The sequence below is a fragment of the Helianthus annuus genome, chromosome 11 (genome assembly GCF_002127325.2).
Source record: "Helianthus annuus cultivar XRQ/B chromosome 11, HanXRQr2.0-SUNRISE, whole genome shotgun sequence".
Lineage (NCBI taxonomy): Eukaryota > Viridiplantae > Streptophyta > Magnoliopsida > Asterales > Asteraceae > Helianthus > Helianthus annuus.
In genome coordinates, this window is record NC_035443.2 from 24431926 (window position 1) to 24452759 (window position 20834).

Consider the following 20834-nt stretch of genomic DNA (forward strand, 5'->3'; position numbering starts at 1 on the left):
ATAGAATACGTATTGGTGTAAAAACCCAAATCAAACCTTAACGGTAGTCATGAGATTCGAACCTTAACGAATTTCATAAAAACCGGGTTAATGATCAATACAGCAGTTACGATAATTTCCCGAGATCAATTTCTAATGAATGTCTAAGTGCGATACTTCGGCTCATTTATCAATAATGACAAACGATAAAGTATAATACTTCGGCTCATTATCGAATTATCGACAACGATAAAGTATAATGCTTCGGCTCAGTCATCGGATTACCGACGATAGATAAAGCATAACCCAATGTGGGCGGCACTTAAACATTCTTTGGATATATTGATCGCTTGGAAACTTAATCGTAATAGCGATCGAGTGATTATTGGTTAGAACACCAACGTATAGAGAGAAGAAGAAGAGAATTGAGCAAAGAAAAATGAATCCTAAGCTTCCTATTTATAGTAAGCAAGCAGGTAGACACCTCAACATAATTTCGTCGATGTGGGACTAAGTGACGTGCTTGCTAGCTAGCTTGACGTGCTTGCTAGCTAGCTTAGTTATTTTATTTCAGCTGCTTAACTCGTTTTTCTTGTATAACTTTTAAAATATAACGTTTTATAAAACGACGAATATGTCAATAGAACGAGCATATTTTTATCTACGTTTTAACCTAAGTTTCATTAAAAACGGAGTAAGGAAAATAAAATAATATATTTTATTATTAATATTAAACGTTCTTATACAATCTATTTTTAATAGACCTTACTTAGCTTAATTAATCTTGTTAGCTTAATTAATATTGATTAACTGATTAATTAATCATACTAAACTTAATTAGGGTTTCCTTATTGCATAATTATCATACTAAATATTAATTTTTAGTGAGGGTTGTTACATCCTCCCCACCTTAATAAAAATCTCGTCCTCGAGATTTGGACGATGACATTTTCTTGGAATTTTGTTTCTTCTTTTAATTAGGAGAAGCAATGTATCGTGGAATGGAGTCAAAAGATATTTTGAGGGGTATGAACATTTTAAAAAATAAAAATAATTTATAGAAACAGTTGGATTTAATATTCAAAATGAACTTACTTTAATCAATTGAGGGAGATTCCGATTCGATAAATATCTATTTGTGAATGGGAGTATGGAAAATAATTTGTTAATGATTATCCGAAAATCAGTATTGTTTACTTAGATGGTAATGGACAACAGGATTTAGTGTATTGTAATCTGAGTACATAATTGTACCAAGAATATGACAAATCAAACGAATGACTTATGAATAGGGTTTAACACAGGCTACAGTTCTATTCGGATGCTACAAAGCGTTTGTAGTGATTGAAAGAATTCAATAATGATGACCGAATAAATTCACCGTTTTCGAAATTGTGAGTTTCAAGGAAGCGAATCTAGATATTTCAAAAGATGAAATGTTTAAACGAATGAGATGAAATGGTATAGTTTTTCAAGGTAATTGGGTTTAAGCCAAAAGAGATATGATAAATAGATTTTAAAATAAATGTGTAGGATTTTTGGAATCACTAAAATTCCTTATCAAAAGAAATCTTACTTGATTGACAACTGAGAAAGACTGAGAATTGACGGGTTCAAAAATAAGAGCATGAAAAATGATTTTTCAAATAGTAAATTATGATATGAAAAATTCTATGTGTTGAGATGAGTGAATTGCAAAGATACACCAAAGGGCAATAGAGTTAGCGTGTTATTATTTTAGAGTTCCAAGTTGTTTTAAATGGTGAAATAATGTAATAGTACACTATCAGTGATTATATTTTTCGTACTATGTCATAGAGATGGAATTATAATAAGAACAAGTTATTTTGGCATGACCAACTATTATATTATATTACTAAAGCAAATGTAATATATATTTATTTGTTACACACATTTTTAGTATGTGTAGATGGTTACTATTCTCAAATAGATATTATTTTAGTATTGTATTATACTATGTAAAATAACTTATATTTATTATAGATTACAAAATATTATAGTGAAGTTATTACATTTACAAAATATTTTAGTATTATCATTTTGTAAAAGAATCACTATTATTTATAACGTTTAAATGAAAGTTGCGAATAAAAGGGGTAAAAGTATTTGTAAGATACTTTATATAACACTGGGTCAATTCTATGTGATTACTTATTTTTACTTTGAAACCATATAGCATTGTAAAATGTAGTTACAAATGTTGTGGTGACTATTCTTTATGTATTACAATGTTCTTCTAACCCAATGTAGTCGCTGACTACTATATTATTCTTATATGGTTATTTTCTTGCTAGAGTGTTATAGTACATAGTTATCACAAAATATAATTATTTGTATTTTTTTTTATTCGTCCCTCTAATTTTGGTATTGTTTTATAAAAATATGTCTTTTCTTTTAGTACAAAGTAAAATATTTTTATATATAATTAAAATTTATTAAATAAGTATGATGACTTAATTAACTAGTCATTATCACGGCGGATATTGGTTAGTGCTGCCTTGTTTAAGCATAGGTGGCCAGTCCATGCCTAACTAAGGCTAGGCTATCCAATACTTGCCCTTGATAATAATCCTAGTATCTGAAAATAATACTAACATTATTATTATTAATATATTATTACTAATAATAAAACTAATATTAATTACCAATAATAAATGCATAAACTTAAATGAGAATATACTTTAAACAAAATTTTATACGTAAAAATATAATTTCTTTACCTTAATGGTTTTAACAAAATTTTAATTACAGAAATACTATATTGTAAGTTTCTTTATATAATCAATTAAGTTTATACAATGTTTTTCGATTAAATGATGATAAGGTAAGAAATATCACGAAAGGCTCGATTGGTTGTAAGGACTACGGAATTTAGGACATGAAATGGTGGATCATTATTTTAGCACATAGTTGTGTTAAGATTGCTTTTATAAAATAAAGCGGATTCAATATAAATAAATAATTAAATTTTAGATTAGCGCAATTTTCAATTTTGTGAAAATGTCATCACAAAGTGATCGTGATCAAAGAGATGATTTGATGAATTCGAGGATTAAACAAGCATATTATGGTTTTAAGAGAATTGAAGTGCTTGTTAGGACTATTTTGAATATGATGGTTTCAATTCATCATATGGGACTTTGAATTGTATTGCGAGCAAGTTAACTGGGTTTGGATAAAACGAGTTTTAATAAGGAAGTTCGGACATGATTACAACAGAAACCATGTATACCCTTCAAAAAGAAAATCGAGTTTTTCAAGAAATTCATTGATTCGATATTAAAGAGTTATTGCTTTGTAAAAACGCGGTTTACAATGCAAAGATCAAGTATAGCGGAACGATATTTGAACTTTTGATAAAACAACAAATTGAAATGATGCCTTCCTAGGGTCTTATAACTCAAATGAACCACATGCGCAACAAATAGTGCATGTGTATCGTGTGGATTTACCAAGAAACGAGATGGATCAATATTTGCTATTATGAAAGAATTCTTTATGGTATGATGACCATTAAAAGAACACGAAAGTCAACTTATTATAGGCAGAAGTTAGAATTGCAATGAAAGAAATATAAGAACTTTATCTGAAATCTCGTGTGATAACCTTTGTTAAGTGACATTACCAAGGAATGTCGAATGAAATGAAATGAAATAGGGGATTTGCAAAGGTAGATGACTTCTTTTGTAGTGCCAATAATTATGACTCAGGTTAGACTATGCACCGATGTTTGTGAAATATTGTTCCAATGTACCTCAGCGATATTTTGATCGTTTGTAAGATCATGTGGCAAAGTGCCGATTTTTTTTTTTTTTTTTTTTTTTTTGATTGAGGAGTTCTTTTACTGATGGCATTAGTGTAGGTATCATCGTGCCTAATTTATATTTTTCAAAGATCTTGCCTTTGGAAGTCGTGTGTGATAAACTTCGACATCTGTGGATGTATAATTTAAGTTTCATGTGTTTTCTTGTGCATTAGCACAACTTTAGATGGTTCTTACTTGCGTTCATAATTTATGGCGTTAATAATTTATGGCAATGCATTGGTAATTCTTATATTTTTGATGGTGTCCCAACTTAATGGGTTTCCAGTATTATTTTGTCGCATGAGTTACGAGGTAGATGATTAAACGAAAGAATGTTTGACATCAAAATTAAAGATATATGCGAAAGATTCCTGATAAAGAAATCTATATACATATGCTTGTGCTTTATTCTTAATTGACTTTTGGAATTCCTTATAGATATACATATCTATATTATATATTTCACATGTTGTAATATACATACCTTTCATAGGGTTAAATGTATATAATAGATTCATTTTTCCAACAACCAGTCAGATATTTGGTCATGATACTATTTAGGGAAATCTTGTTACTGGTTTGACATACCATTTATCTCGTCTTATCCGGTTCGCGCCGGAGCGGTAATTTCAGTATATCCGGACAAGCTGGAGAGTCTGCTACTCTATACCCAGTTTTGCCGGAGAAAATTTTTCTATTTCCCATAAATAGTATCTTTCCAAGATTTTAAAACTGTCTCTTTTATTAGGACTTTTATCCAGAATCAAGGAAATTTATATTCCCATAACATATCTTATTCTAGACCAAATAATATCAATAAGCAAGAATAAATAGTAATTAAGTGCTATTGCCTGCTAACCGTCATTCTTATGACATACCAGTATCCATTACATTATACTTATATAAGTAATTTATGTTAAAGTTTATTTTTAAGGCAAAATTCTTAAGTTCAAGTCTAAATATCATTCAGAATGTTATCAGATAATATTAAGTTTCTAATTCTTCGTTTAAACTTAGATATTATTATTATAACACCTATTTGCTCTAAACAAGTGGCTTAGTTTGTACTAAGGCATCTTTTCTTATGTTCAAGTCTAAATTCTATCAGATTTGCTACCAGTTAAGTTAATAGCAATTTCCTAACTCTTTTATTTAAGCTTAAGTATTGTTATCACAACATTTATAGGCTTAAAGTAGTGGCTTAGCTCTGATACCACCTTCTGTCACGACCCCCGACCCCATCTAGCCGGAATCGGTGTCGTGAGCAGTCCAGTGGTACCGGTGATTATTTTGAAAAACATTGCAGCGGAAATTTCATCAGGACCGTGAGTTAGGAAAAATATCAGAGTTTAGAAACACCGGATTTTATTTAAAAAGATGGAATAAATTCCATGTTTTACAAAGGTAGCTTTTAATGAAAACAATATTTCTTAAGTTGATTTAATTAATAAAATAAGCCACTTCTTGAAGTCTTTTAGTGCCGGATCCAATCCTTACTCCAATCTACTGTAATTACCTGAAACGCGTTTTAAAAAGATTTTGTCAGCGGGAAATACTGAGTGAATTATTCTAGTTAATGAAAACGACACATTTTATGATTATAATTCACAGTGTTAAGATCTTTTACGCATGTTTCTGATATCAACCAATTACCCACAGTATTTGTCACTCGACCGAATCTGTGACAGTGGTCATATCACCATTGGCTGCCCCAATGAATGACGTAAATCAATTAAATTAGGTACGCCCACCTAAAATGATTTAAACTGTAATATTGTGCACAATACCCCACATACTGGCTGCAATTTGGTGATTACATCAACTTAATCACTGGTATTATAATCCCGGAAAATGAATTTGGAGTATTGTAAATTAATCACAAACTGTGATAAAAGAATTTATAAAAAGAGAATAACTCACAAATCATCATGCAGGATTGAGTTAACAAACTTCTTGATTCTACTTTTCCCGATAATTAAGCATGTACTTTATTATTCTGGATCTTCTGATGATTTAATAGTTTGTTTGATTGTAAGGGTATAGTTGGGAGTATTTTTGGTAGTTTAACAGAATAGAATACGTATTGGTGTAAAAACCCAAATCAAACCTTAACGGTAGTCATGAGATTCGAACCTTAACGAATTTCATAAAAACCGGGTTAATGATCAATACAGCAGTTACGATAATTTCCCGAGATCAATTTCTAATGAATGTCTAAGTGCGATACTTCGGCTCATTTATCAATAATGACAAACGATAAAGTATAATACTTCGGCTCATTATCGAATTATCGACAACGATAAAGTATAATGCTTCGGCTCAGTCATCGGATTACCGACGATAGATAAAGCATAACCCAATGTGGGCGGCACTTAAACATTCTTTGGATATATTGATCGCTTGGAAACTTAATCGTAATAGCGATCGAGTGATTATTGGTTAGAACACCAACGTATAGAGAGAAGAAGAAGAGAATTGAGCAAAGAAAAATGAATCCTAAGCTTCCTATTTATAGTAAGCAAGCAGGCAGGCACCTCAACATAATTTCGTCGATGTGGGACTAAGTGACGTGCTTGCTAGCTAGCTTGACGTGCTTGCTAGCTAGCTTAGTTATTTTATTTCAGCTGCTTAACTCGTTTTTCTTGTATAACTTTTAAAATATAACGTTTTATAAAACGACGAATATGTCAATAGAACGAGCATATTTTTATCTACGTTTTAACCTAAGTTTCATTAAAAACGGAGTAAGGAAAATAAAATAATATATTTTATTATTAATATTAAACGTTCTTATACAATCTATTTTTAATAGACCTTACTTAGCTTAATTAATCTTGTTAGCTTAATTAATATTGATTAACTGATTAATTAATCATACTAAACTTAATTAGGGTTTCCTTATTGCATAATTATCATACTAAATATTAATTTTTAGTGAGGGTTGTTACATCAACCTTTCCAGAAGCCTGGATCAACGCCCCCCACCAAGCTAGAGCCTCACCCTTGAAAGACTGGGATGCAAACTTAACCATATCCCTTTCAGCACAACCACTGATGTCGACAACTGTCTCTATTTCATCAAGCCATGTCATACAGTCTACTGCTCCTTTTTCCCCCCAGTAAAATCCCAGGGTTTACAGGACACAAAATATTTATACGTGCAACCCTTAGCACGCGAAGCATCGTCAAACACAATCTTCTTGGGGTGCATGTTGTTTTCATTTGAGGAAAGTCGGTCATCATCTTTCTTAGATTTGGGTGGAGTAGGTGGTGGTTTGTTGTGAGCCTCAGAATGATTCTTTGGTTTAGTATGCGGTGTAGGTAGGGTTCTACTACGGGTCTCACTGTACTCACTGAACTGTCGTTCCAAGGCTTTCGCAACCGCATCATTCACAATTGCTTTCAGCTCAGCACCCGTTACTAAGAATTTAGCATCATCACGGTTTCCTACCGGATGGCTATTGACTTCCTCCGATCCAGCCATGTAGCTTCAATTGCTACATATAAATGATGGACAAGGTTTTTACTTAAAGGCTCTTACAGTATTTTATGTTTTATTAACCAGGGTTTTAAATTGCCATTTCAGGTTAATTTGTTAGAATCTTAGGATTTTATCATCATCCTATGATACTCTATTATTAGCACATAAGGCCTAGTCACAGGGACAGTTTTTAATAAACCAAGATTTTATAGTATCTAGGTGTTTTAGGTTTGAATCATAGTTCATTACCATTTATTAACAGGGAGTTATAAGTTACCACTGTCCTTAGTCACGGAGGACATTCAATTATTGCCCACAGGCACTTCGCCTCGAAGAAGCGGTTAAATAATTAAGGGAATTTAAAATTAACCCTTTAATAAGGATGGCCTGTGTGACTTTACTGATTCACAGTTTGCCTAAAAGGTTACCATACTAACAGATGTTAACAATAATTGGAATCTGTTATGTGGGTTATACCATCTTGGCCATGTTTGCAACAATGCTAAGGCTAGGTCTTACCTCTAAGATTCTCTTAATAATTAACGCAGAATAGTCCTAAATTGAGATGTTAATTATGGATCTTAACCTAATTATGGAACTACCATTTTGGCCTTGTTTTATAAATAAAAAGGCTAGGTCTCTGTTCTCTTTAGATTTTACCATTTCAATATAATGGCAGATCTTTTTAAATTTTCACTTATTTTCAGGTTTTATGCATATAATTATCAATAATAAATAAAGATGAAAATTTAACTAGAACATCTCATAATTGTTTTAAACAAGTACAACATTTGCCCAAAACGGGACTTCTACGAAAATAAATGCCCACGCAGGGGCGGGGAAAGAAACAAACCCACGCAGGGGTTAACTAAACAAACATGCTCACGCAGGAGCAGAGTACAAAATGACAAGCTCACGCAGGAGCTGAATACTGAAGCAAAAAGTCCACGCAAGGACTGAATTACAACTAAATAAAAATAACAAGGATCTTCAATGGTCCCTTCTTTTGGACTTTCCCTTGATCAGATCTGATAGTCCTTTGAAGAATCCTCTGTTGTGTCTGCGCTCAGTCTGAATCTCCCGTTCACAACGGTCTAATCTCTCAAGGACTTCCTGCTGGCGCTCTGGTGGAATTAGCTGTGGCTGCGGCGGCTGGTACACCGGTGGAGGAGGCGGCGGATGCTGGTACCCAAAAGTCGGGTAGCCAGTAGTCCATAGGCCACCATAAGGCCCCTCTGGGTGACTAGCGTTGTAATCCCATGCTTCCTGATATGGACCCACACTAGCGTAGTTGTAGTTGTAGTGGGTATGCGCCGGCTGCTCAAAGGGATTATACGCCGCTGAACCGGCGTATGCAGGGATTGGGTTATCGAAACCCAACGGTGGTGCCGCAGGTACTGAGTTGATTTCTGGAATGGGGTTGGATGGACCCCCCACCTGTGGGACTTCCTCTTCCTCCTGGAGTGGCGGATAATGACTACCACTTGAGGGCTGGGGAGTGCTGATTCGGACTCTTCCTCGCACGGACATCCGTGCGTTCGACCTTCTCCGCCTCGGTGGCTCCGGAGGCGGCTGCTGTTCCACTGGTGGTGGTGGTGGCGGAGTGACTGCCACAAATCGTTGATCCTCAGAAGGATCTTGCTGTTGCTGCTGTTGCTGAAACGGGGACGAGTGCTCAGAGGGCGTGAAGTACCAGTCCCACTGCTTGAACCTCTCTTGATAACTATCCGGACCGCGGTACGGTGATCCGTGGAAAGATGACCCATCCGAGATTTCGATGGGGTGGTTTGGCGTTCCTGTAGCAGGCTCCATTGGATCAGTATCCTCGTCCATGTCATTTTCCCCATAGAAGTGGTCTTCCGGTCCGAGTGGGTTAAAACCCATGGGTTCTGGAAGCATGTTGGCCGGGTTGAATCGGCTTTGGAAAACTGGAGTTGGGTCACCAAAGGAGTGGTGAGAGTTGGATCTCTGCAAAGGTATGAAAGAGGGTGGTTATTCGTTGGGCTCGTTTTCTGATTGGGGCCCAAAGGAGTGCTGGTAAGAAGGTGAAGAGCTGAGGGAAACTGACCGTCTCCCGGGTTCAACATAGAGCCTCCACGGCTCCTGTGGACTAGTGCTCATGGTGATGGACGGGGTACGCCGGTGCGAAGGCCCGGCTTCGTGATCGTGACCCGTGACTGGTCCTTTGCCTCGACCGCGAAGAAATCTTGGTGGCATGTTGACCTGCATACAAGTTTTAGATAACAAAAACAACATATATAAAATAAACCCAAAATAAAATAAAACGAAATAGAGATTGTCCTATGTTCTTTGTCTAGACTTGGAACTCGAAGAATGTGCAATTTGTGCACTGAGGTTAAACACAAAAGGCTAGTGTTTAATTTACTCAGTGTTGGCTCTGATACCAACCTGTCACACCCCTAATTTCCACGTGTCACCGGTGGGCCCGGTGGGGGATTATCGTGACGTAGTTGATATCATCATTGTCAAACAACACAAATTATAATGCACAGCGGAAGCAATAAAATAGATTTACTTCAACCATCAAATGTAATATCTAAGTATCACAAGTAGTCGAAATAGATCCACAGGCGGATCGAAATAAAAAGGAGAAAATTGTTCAACAGATAAATGCATCCCAAAGTTTGCGAGACTCTATGATGCTAAGGAGAAACCAGCCTATTCCGTGTAGATCCTGCACTTAATCTTTTTGGGGAAAATACGTCAGTTTGCACTGGTAAATACAATTTAACCGACTCATTTTGAAAAGGTTTTAAAAATTGATATGAATGCACAAGGCACAAAACATTTTATAACTTGGGAATAATTAATCAAAGTTAAACTTGTAAAAGAATTACATGTTCGTTATGCGTTTAGTCGCCCGGGTCGTGCCGGGTTTAAGGTTAATTGACACACCACTCAGTATAAGTCCGCGGCGGGAAGCCAACGTTTATACCTTAATAAATGGACACATTACCGGGTGTACGCCTACACCCGGGTGTCAAGGTCGTGGCCATTTCTTAAAATGATGCCAAGGATATCCGGGACATGGTCATTAAGCTCCCAAAGGCGTAAAACAAACAAAACCAGTTTTCAAACGGGTCACATTGATAATACCCAACTACTAATGAGTTAGGGTCAATTGCCCGACCAAGCGGTATTTTATATACCGTATCCCCAAGTCCGTATAACGGAAAATAAGTTAAAAGTATTTACCTGAGCAAGTATAAACCACAAAAGCAAAATGCAAGTGTCTTTTACTGGGCTCCTATTCTGGAACGAAGGTTTATAATAACCTATTAGAATCCTAACGGGTCTTTTAACATAGCCTAAGCTTAGACCGGTTAGTTTCGAAGGATAAACATGGTTTAATCACGAGGAAGCGAAAACCGAAAAGGAATGTGACTTAGACCCGACAAGTTTGGAGACTTGTATAATATGGGTAAACTAAATACATTCTGAATTTAGAGACTAAGATGATACGGTTTGGCCCATTTCGGCTAATGTGCGTAAAATAGTTACATAAGCCGATCCGAACGCGAAAGTGCGTAACGGGCAACCATATAAATCATATACAAGTTTCCTGAGATTATATGCACCAAATATGTTGTAATTTCAGTAAGATAAGTCCTATTATGCCCCAAATGATTTTGAACTCCAATTACGCCCCATAAGGGCATTTTGGTAATTTTACATAAGCTTAAAAGGTTAAAACCGGGAATCTGAGTTCTCAACTTTAGTTTACTGTTATATTATGAAATTTCACAAAGTATATCAGTAGGTATTAGACCTTATGTATAAAAACTAGTTTTGACATATACTATGTCGTAAAAATGCCTAAAAAGGCGATTTGGAGCCATTTCCGGGTTTAAAAAGAAAAGCTGATATTTTTATAATTCCGGAAGGCTCAAAATAATATATTTAACATAACAAATCAGTAGAAAAAGGTTTGGGGTCAAAAGGTTTTGAAAAACTCATTTTATGGTCTAAAAGGGCAAAACCGGCATAAGCCGAATTAAGCTTAAAACCTTATGTTATGCTCAGCCTAAAAATAAATAAAAATCTTTAAAATTCCCAAAATATTATTATATAACAGTGGGTATAAGGTTTTGATATAAAATTTGGGTCTAGGTAGGTTACATGCTAATTACGCTAACTATTTACTAAGAAAGCTTCTAATTACGTTAATGAGCATAACTCTTAATCTAGACCTCAAACTGATGTCAAATTTTGGGGACAAGTATATAATTCAGTAACTAAGATGTCTATCCTTTTATATTTTCAAAAATCATGATTTATGGATATTTGGGCATAATGGTCAACATATGGGCATTTAACGGAATCATGCATACGATCAAGATATCTAATGAACCAAGTTGTATAATCACAGGAGGATATACTAACATGTTATTAGGTCCAAAAGAAGCTCTAAGGCAATCTTAATCTAGACTAAAACGGGTCAGAACTGAAAGTCAAAGCGAATGTCAAACTATGCGACTTTCGGTTCCAAACCGGGTCTAAACAGAAAATTGTCGAGTTGAACATGTTGGAACATGTTCTTACATTATTTACCAAGTTATATTAATGATAAAACAGGTTGCATGCATCCTACATTGCTAATTATAAGTTAATTTGAATTTAAGCGTTCTGTTGACTTTTTATAGTTAGCTTTGACTCGACAATTGACATGCTTAAAGTGGGAATTTGGAAATACCCTTTTAAGGGTTTGTTACCCACCTAATTACCTACTTAAAGGTATCTTTAATTCGTGATTTGACAGAGCACATTTTAAGTAATCACGAAGTCAAACCTTAATTACGACGGTTTGACTTTTACTTAATTAACTAAGCTAAAATGGATTAAGGGAGGTTAAGGGCACTTACAAGAGTCCTAAGAAGGATTTGGGACCTTAAGAAAAATGGTTGCTGTCCAGGAAAGCTTCAGAGAAGTCTTGAACCCAAGTCCAAAGTGAGCAAAGGAAATGGTCACACCTCATGCCCTTATATAGTGAACTTAAATAGTCCAAGATTATGACAAGCAAGTCTACAATGGTTGGGGGATCACCCCAGGTGTCCCTAGAGGGCTAAATACTGCCTAGCAAGCCCCTGAATTCAGAAACCATCGTTTTAAGTCGGTGCAACAGGCTGGACAGGCAGCTGTCCAAAAACTGCTGCCAGCGACGGTCTTACGGACCGTAAGCTTGAGGCCTTGCGGTCCGTAAGAAACTCTTGCGGACCGTAAGCTAAAATGGTTACGGTCCGTAACCGACCTTGCTGAAACAAGCCCAGGTTCCCTCCTTACGGACCGTAAGCTTGGGGCCTTGCGGTCCGTAAGAGATGGTCAGAGGACAAAAATTTTAAAACTTTTAAGTCTTGACCATGCAACTCTCAAATGTCGAAACATCAGGCTTTTACTGCAATGTAGGGTCCATCATTTTCAGGTTTTGCATGCTTGCATGAATGTTGATACCTTGGAATCTTATGGCAACTTTTAATTTGACGGAAACATCAAGAATAAGTCCTTGGATTCTCATGTTAGTTGGCCAAGGTAATTAACTATTTTGATTCTTTCTTATAAGAATTTTATTTAGCCTTATTAGTAGTAACAGTCCTGCCAATTCCCGAGTTCACATAAAAGATGGAACTTTATTTATTTGAAACAACCGGTTATCATATAGGATGATTTTCAAAAGATTTAAGGATCTTGGGATTTATAAAAATTCGGGTCGCTCAGAGGTGTTTTAATAACATGCCGCCCTTGGGTCGTTCAAAGGTATTTTAAATAACATGACGCCCTAAAAATCCTACCAAACATCTTTTTGTTTAATCCGGTTTTTCTGACACGTCTGTCTCTCGTGACACGTGTCTTTATTTTTATGGACAGGAATTTTCGAGGTGTTACAATTCAGGAAGAAGATATACAAAAAAACCGCTTTTCGCACTCGTTACGGTCACTATGAATTCGTTGTTATGCCCTTTGGTTTGACCAACGCACCTGCGGTTTTCATGGATCTGATGCATCGCGTGTGTAAACCTTTCCTCGACCGCTTCGTCTTCATCGATGATATCCTGATCTATTCCAAATCGAAAACCGAACAAGCGCAACATCTACATTTGGTTCTCAAACTGCTCCAAGGGAATCGACTCTACGCCAAGTTCTCCAAGTGTGAATTTTGGCTGGAGGAGGTTCAATTCCTCGGTCACATTGTCAATAGTCAAAGTATCCACGTCGACCCCGCGAAGATCGAAGCTGTTAAGAGTTGGGTTACACCTAAGAACCCGTCTGAAGTACGCTCTTTTCTCGGACTAACGGGCTATTATCGTCGATTTATTGAAGGATTTTTTAAAATCGTTGTGCCGCTTACTTCTCTCACGCATAAAGACAAGCCTTTTGTTTGGGGAACTGAACAAGAGACTGCCTTTCAAACTCTCAAGCATATGCTCTTCAATGCTCCCGTTCTCGCCTTACTCGACGGAAACGATGACTTCGTTGTCTACTGCGATGCCTCGAACCTTGGTCTCGGTTGTGTTCTCATGCAACGGGACAAGGTTATCGCTTACACGTCTCGTTAGCTCAAGATCCACGAGAAGAACTATACAACCCATGATCTCGAGCTTGGTGCAGTTGTTTTTGCGTTGAAGATTTGGCGACACTACCTTTACGGTACCAAGTGTACGGTCTTCACATACCATAAGAGCCTGTAACACATCCTCAGCCAGAAGGAACTGAATATGCGCCAACGCCGATGGGTAGAACTTCTTAATGATTACGACTATGAGATTCGTTACCATCCTGGCAAAGCAAATGTCGTTGCCGACGCTCTCAGCAGATGAAGCTATTTGCATAGCGTTCGTAATGTTCACGCCCAACACCATCTCGAAACACTTATCCGTGACGCCCAACATGCTTGTTTCACCAAACGCACTTTGAAGAAGGAAATGATTCTCAACGATGGCGCCCAATTAGTGAATAAATCGAATGGGATATTCCATTATCTAGACCGAATTTGGATTCCCAAGCGCACTGACCTACGACAAATTCTGCTGGACGAAGCCCACAAGTCTCGATATTCTACTCATCCCGGTGCCGATAAAATGTACAAGGACCTTCGCTACAAGTACTGGTGGCCAGGCATGAAGAAAGATATCGCTCTCTATGTTTCGAAGTGCCTGACTTGCTCGAAAGTCAAGGCCGAGCACCAAAGACCCTCTTGCTTACTCGTACAACCCGAGATTCCCATGTGGAAATGGGAGAGTATAGCTATGGATTTTATAACAAAACTTCCACACACGCCATCAAGTCACGACAGCATCTGGGTTGTCGTTGACCGTTTGACTAAATCTGCTCATTTTCTGCCGATACGGGAAGACTATAAGGTAGAAAAATCAGCCCGAATCTACACCGACGAGATCATCTGTCGACATGGGACGCCTCGCGACATCATCTCTGACCGCTATGGTCGGTTCACCTCGCGTCTATGGGAAACATTTCAATCCGCTCTCGGTACTACTCTTAATCTAGGTACCGCTTTCCATCCCCAAACCGACGGTCAGACTGAAAGAATGATTCGTACTCTTGAAGACATGCTTCGCTCGTGTGTCATAGATTTCGGTGGTAATTGGGACGCGTACTTACCTTTAGCCGAATTCTCGTACAATAACAGTTATCACTCTAGCATCCAAATGGCACCATTTAAGGCATTATACGGAAGAAGATGTCGATCACCTATTGTATGGCACGAGATCGGAGACTCGCAAATAACTGGTCCTGAGCTTTTGCAAGAAATGACGGACAAAATCCTCCAAATTCGAGACAATCTGCTGAAAGCTCGGAGTCGTCAGAAAAGATACGCTGATAGACGCCGCAAGCCCCTTGAATTTGATGTTGGCGACCACGCACTCCTAAAGGTATCACCTTGTAAGAGTGTAATCAGATTCGGCAAGAAAGGAAAGCTCATGCCTCGATATGTTGGATCCTTTAAGATTCTGGAAAGGATCGACAAAGTGGCCTACAGACTCCAACTACCGACGGAACTTAGCAACATCCACCCGACTTTCCACGTTTCGAACCTCAGAAAGTGTCTGGCCGAGCAGGATTTACAAGTACCACTTGAGGATCTACAAGTGGACGAAACATTACACTTCGTGGAGAAGCCTGTCGAGATCATGGACCGAGAAACCAAGAAGCTCAGGCGCTCACGCATTCCCATTGTGAAGGTTCGCTGGGAAGGCAAACGCGGCGCGGAGTTCACCTGGGAACTCGAAAGCGACATGAAGGCGAAGTACCCGCAGTTGTTCGTTACAACTAAGGCCTAATTTCGGGACGAAATTCCCTTAAGTAAGGGAGGCTGTAACACCCCGTGTTTCGAAAGTCAAGGTACAAGTCAAAGTCAAAGGAAGAAAAGATTGCTAATTGCGATCTGTCATTCCTTGCTTAACTATGGATTGTACACCGTGACTTGTAATTGAACCTTTTATTCTATTTCCTTTAGTGGTATTATGTGGAGTATCTATTAATAATTGAGGTTTCATCGATGTTTATCGCATGTTTTATCGCTTTATCGCCAATCGCATCGCAATCGCGTTCGCAACTTGACTAATAGGTTCTGTATATTGATTTACGTGTGTGTGATATTTATGTGTTACTTGTGCATGTTTACTTATTGTTTGGTGGTGATCAATCGAAACGCAACCGCAGCTCTATCGCAATCGCAACTTAATCGCAAACGCTAAACGCCCGTTAATTAAGATGATTGTATGTTAGATATAGCGAATTCCGATTAAGTTAATTGTAGCCGTTATTAATCCATCGCATCGCTTAAACGCATCGCAATGCTCAACACGCGAAACGAAACGCCGAAACTCAACACGTCGGACATTTCGATCGAATGGCCAATCGATCGAATGGCCGTCCGATCGGATCGCCATCCGATCGAAGTGCTATCCGATCGAGATGCCATCCGACACATGCACCTTTGCACTCCACTTTCCTCTTTTGGCAACCTATAAATACCCCCTGTGACATCACTTGTGGTGTGACAACTCTCTCACTCGACCAAGCGCGTTCCAGACCTTCCTTCTCTCGATTTCTCGCGATCCTTGTAAGTTTCCAACTAAAATCTTGTGCTTCTATGATCTACACACATTTCTTCATCATTTTCACCTTTGAATCTTAACTTTTAACCGTGAAATCAGCGGATCTGAGGTGTTCTAGGGTGATGTCATCATGGAGTTCTTATGAACTTTAGTTTTGGCCTCATTCCACCAAGAACAACTGAGATTTGAAGGATTTCCACATGATTTAACAATGATTCCGCATAGATCTAAACATTTTCGAAGTTAAAAGGATTGAAAGACACTTTTTCAACTTTCTTTCAACTCTTTTACACTCAATGCACTCAAAACCGATAGAATCGGAGCTCGTTCAGGCCTTCTACTCTTCTCTAGTGAAGTGTCGGTTTGAGATCTGGTTTCTATCAACGAGACAATCAATTTCGGGTTGAGCATGAACAACCATCAAGAACAGTTAACTGATCAGATTAGGGTGATTCCTGTTCGATCGGATAACTCGGGTCTGATGGAAGTTCCTGTTGTTTAACGCGTTGTCATAACGTCTCGATCAAACCGCAAAACCTTTTCAAACTTAACAAATTTCTCAAGTTTCAAGACGATCAGGTTGTGGGACGGATTGTCGTCCGATCGGATTGCCGTCCGATCGAACAACAACCCGATCGGATTGCACTTGGATTTCAACTGTTAAATTGTTTTATAAATTTTCAAAGATCATCAGCTTCTAACGGATTGCCATCCGATCGGAAGACCATCCGATCGAATGACCATCCTGCTGTGAACGTGTTCTCAAACTGAAATGTCTCAGCAATCGGATCGCTATCTGATCGAACGACCGTTCGACCGATCAACCTGAAGGATAGAGATACTTCTCTGTTTTCAAAATGCTACAACGAAACTTCAAAGCCATCATACACAAACACATCCTTACCAAACGAATGTAAATCCGACCGAATGGCCATCCGATCCGATGACCATCCGAACGGATTGACATCCGATCGAATGACCATCCGATCGGATTACCATTCGACACTTGGTACTTTTGCATCGTTTTATGCGTCGTTCTTCGCTTATGCTATCATTAACTGTTCAGGCTAATCTCTCTGTGCTCCCTTCAATCCAAGAGAGTGTTTACTTGTTATACGCTATCTGTGAGTATACTCGATCCCTTTTTGATTTATGCACTTTTGGGTGTTACATACGTTACTTATTCAAATCACATCGATCACACAACGCAAACACTTTTATACGCTAATCGTTACTGCATGTTATACGTGTTACTCGTGAACGTTTGTATGTTATGTTTACACAGTGATTGTTGCTTGACGCCTTAGCAACGATAGTACTATAGTTTGGACTCAGCACCTGTCGTGGACAGGGGTTGTTAAGGTTATTCATTCACGTGTCACAGTGGTGATATGTGTTGCGCATTCTACAACTCGCAGTCATGTCTGTGTATATTTCATTGTCGATAACCTACTAGCTTCACTTTGCTACATGTTACATGCTGGTTATGCGTAAACGATTTCGAACTCTATTATACCATTAAACTTGTATGCTCACCTTTACACTATGTGTATTGACCTCTATTTTAACGTATGTGACAGATGCTTGGGATGCTTGCTTGCTTTCATGGAATCGAGCTTAGGAGAGTCTAGAAACCTACGAACAATTTATTTTATTTAAATCTGAGTTGTCGGAAAAGGTTTACTTGTCTTTGAGATATCTTTGTTTGTAATAATTGTTTTACTTGATGGGTTATGGTATGAGACATAATATTAACTATCCGGTAATTTAGTTGTTATGGAATTTCTCTTGGACAATCTGTTTCGCTCAGTGCCGCGCCCCGATGTTTCAATCATCGGTTAGGGTGTGACAGTAAAAAGGTAATTTTTCATTTTTTATTTGTACACCTCTTTAATACATGCCAATTTAACCCCTTTAACCCATGCTTTACAACACACCAACCTGATGAACACGTTCATAACTTAATTACTACTCATCAAACCATCTACCCATTCAAGTACATGATTTTTATGATTCTAGGGTCTTGTTAGTTAGAATTGATGTTTTTTACATGAATAAAAAATATAGGCCGTGTTTAAATCAAGCAACTTAACCCGTCACGATTAAAACCGGAGCCATTGTAATTTTGTATATGGAAAAGATGTATTATTTTTGTGAGTTTTTCTTCTTCTTCTTCTTAGTAACGCACATGGTTGGTGAGAGGAGTCAAAGGCATTAACATGGAGAGACTTGAGGGTTGAGACTTGAGACCACACCCATTTACTCGATACACTATACACTCATAACAAGGCTCGGTCCCACCTTAATCCCCGTCCCCCACCCCCATGGATATTCCATAAAAACCATCCAACTACTTTTTGTATTTTTATTTTATTTAATTAATAAGCACGGCAATATAAAATATCACATAAGTGATTTGACTTTCACCCATCTCTTTTTTTTTAATGGTATAGATCAACTCGTAACCCACTACTACTCCATCCCTGTTTAACGGGAGTAGCGCAAGTTCGAGACCGGGCACCCCTAAGGGCGGATGAAACTCCAGGCCGCACCACATGAGACATAAAAGCCACCACTGGGGATCGAACTTGTAACCCTGGGCAGGAAACCCCTAGAGGAAAACCTTCCCACCTCCATGCAAACCAATTGGTCTACACTTCATCGGCTTTTCACCCATCTCTTTATAGTCCAGTGGCATCTTGAGAGTGAGATAAGACTTTGAGACTAATAAAGGGATACGGAGTGAGTGCGGTTTCATGCGGTAAACTTAGTTTACCAATTGGGAACACCACCGCCAACATAAGTTTACCAATTTGGTGATGGGTTGCCGAAGCGGTGAAGGGAGGGAAGGAAAGAGAGGGGGTGTGTGCGGTGGGTCCATGCCATCTCAAGTTCTCAACCAATCACACCTTTTTCCTTTTTTTTTTAAATAGTTTACCAATTCCTGAAGTGTGTAACCATTATCAACACTTTTGAGCATAGTTTACCACTTTGACATGACATACTCTCATTGGTTGATTTTGAAATTTACTACTTTCAAATATCTAATCACTTCCTATACCCTAAGTCTCAGTGATCCAAATTTTTCATTAAAAAAAGTCATTTGACTTTTAGTTTAATTCATTTGACTTTCACGAAACCATGTCTTATCATTTTACCACTAGAACTTCTATATAGTTTTCAAAACTAAATTATCTATACTATATAATAAAAGAAACCACTTTAGGGACACTTGTCATTATATTAGGCTATCTCTTATAGATAATTAATATAATACAATTGAAAATATTAATATAATACAATTGAAAATAAAAAAAAAAGTGTTGCGATATACATGGCATTATAAATTATAGAACACAATTATGGGTGAGGAAGTTTCATATTTGCTTTTATCTTCTGAAAACGAAAACAAATATAATATTAATTAAATTACACAAAATTCCAAATTTAATTGTAGGCCATACAATATATATAGTATAGACTAGGTGATGCCCCGTTCGCGTTGCGGGGTGATGGCCGAATAATTCTCAACCAACTAAAAAAAAGTACTATAGTTTTGCTAGAAAGAAAAACTAAAAAGATTTTTAGGCAGCTTTTTGACACGATTTTTAACTGTGAGCAAAGTCATATTTTTATTTTTACTTTAGGGAAAAATCAATTTTTTCCCGATGGTAAAATCATAATTTTTAGCTAGGGGAAAACTATACTTTTATTTTGTACTAGAGGCAAAAACGTAATTTTGATTTGAGGGTGATATCGTAATTTTGAACCGAGGGGAAAATCGTAACTTTTAGCTGGGGGCAAAAGCATAATTTTATTTTGAACTGGTGGCAAAGACGTAATTTAAAACTGGGGGGCAAAACCGTAATTTTAAAGTGCGTATAAAATAATAAACTGGTATAAAATCGTAATTTTTAGCCGGGGGAAAACAAAATATTATTTTGAACTGGAGCGAAAACGTAATTTTGGCCGAGGTTAAAAGCGTGTTTTTTTTACCGAGTGCAAAATCATATTTCTTAGCTCGGGGCAAAAGGGTAAATGTATTTTGAAGTTGAGGCAAAACTATATCTTTTAACTGGGGGCAAAAACATAATTTTAAAATGGGTATAAAATAATAAACTGGTTGGACCAATGGCATGTAAACACTATTCAGGGGCAAAAACGTAATTTTAAAGTGTGTATAAAATAATAAACTGGTTGGTCCAATGAGGGAGGGCCGGCCACCTATTTGAACAAATGGCAGGGAGATACTATTCTCTATCATGTTTTTTTGTATAGAATAGAATAGAATAGAATAGAATAGAATTCATCTGATATATAATTATAAATTCATACAAATTCTTGTATATAAAAAGAAAGATATTGGGGAGTTTACTTTTTCTTTTTTTCTTTGTTGAATGTTTAAGTTTAGAATTTACCTTCAAAGTTTATTTTTTATAAGTTTAATTTTTAA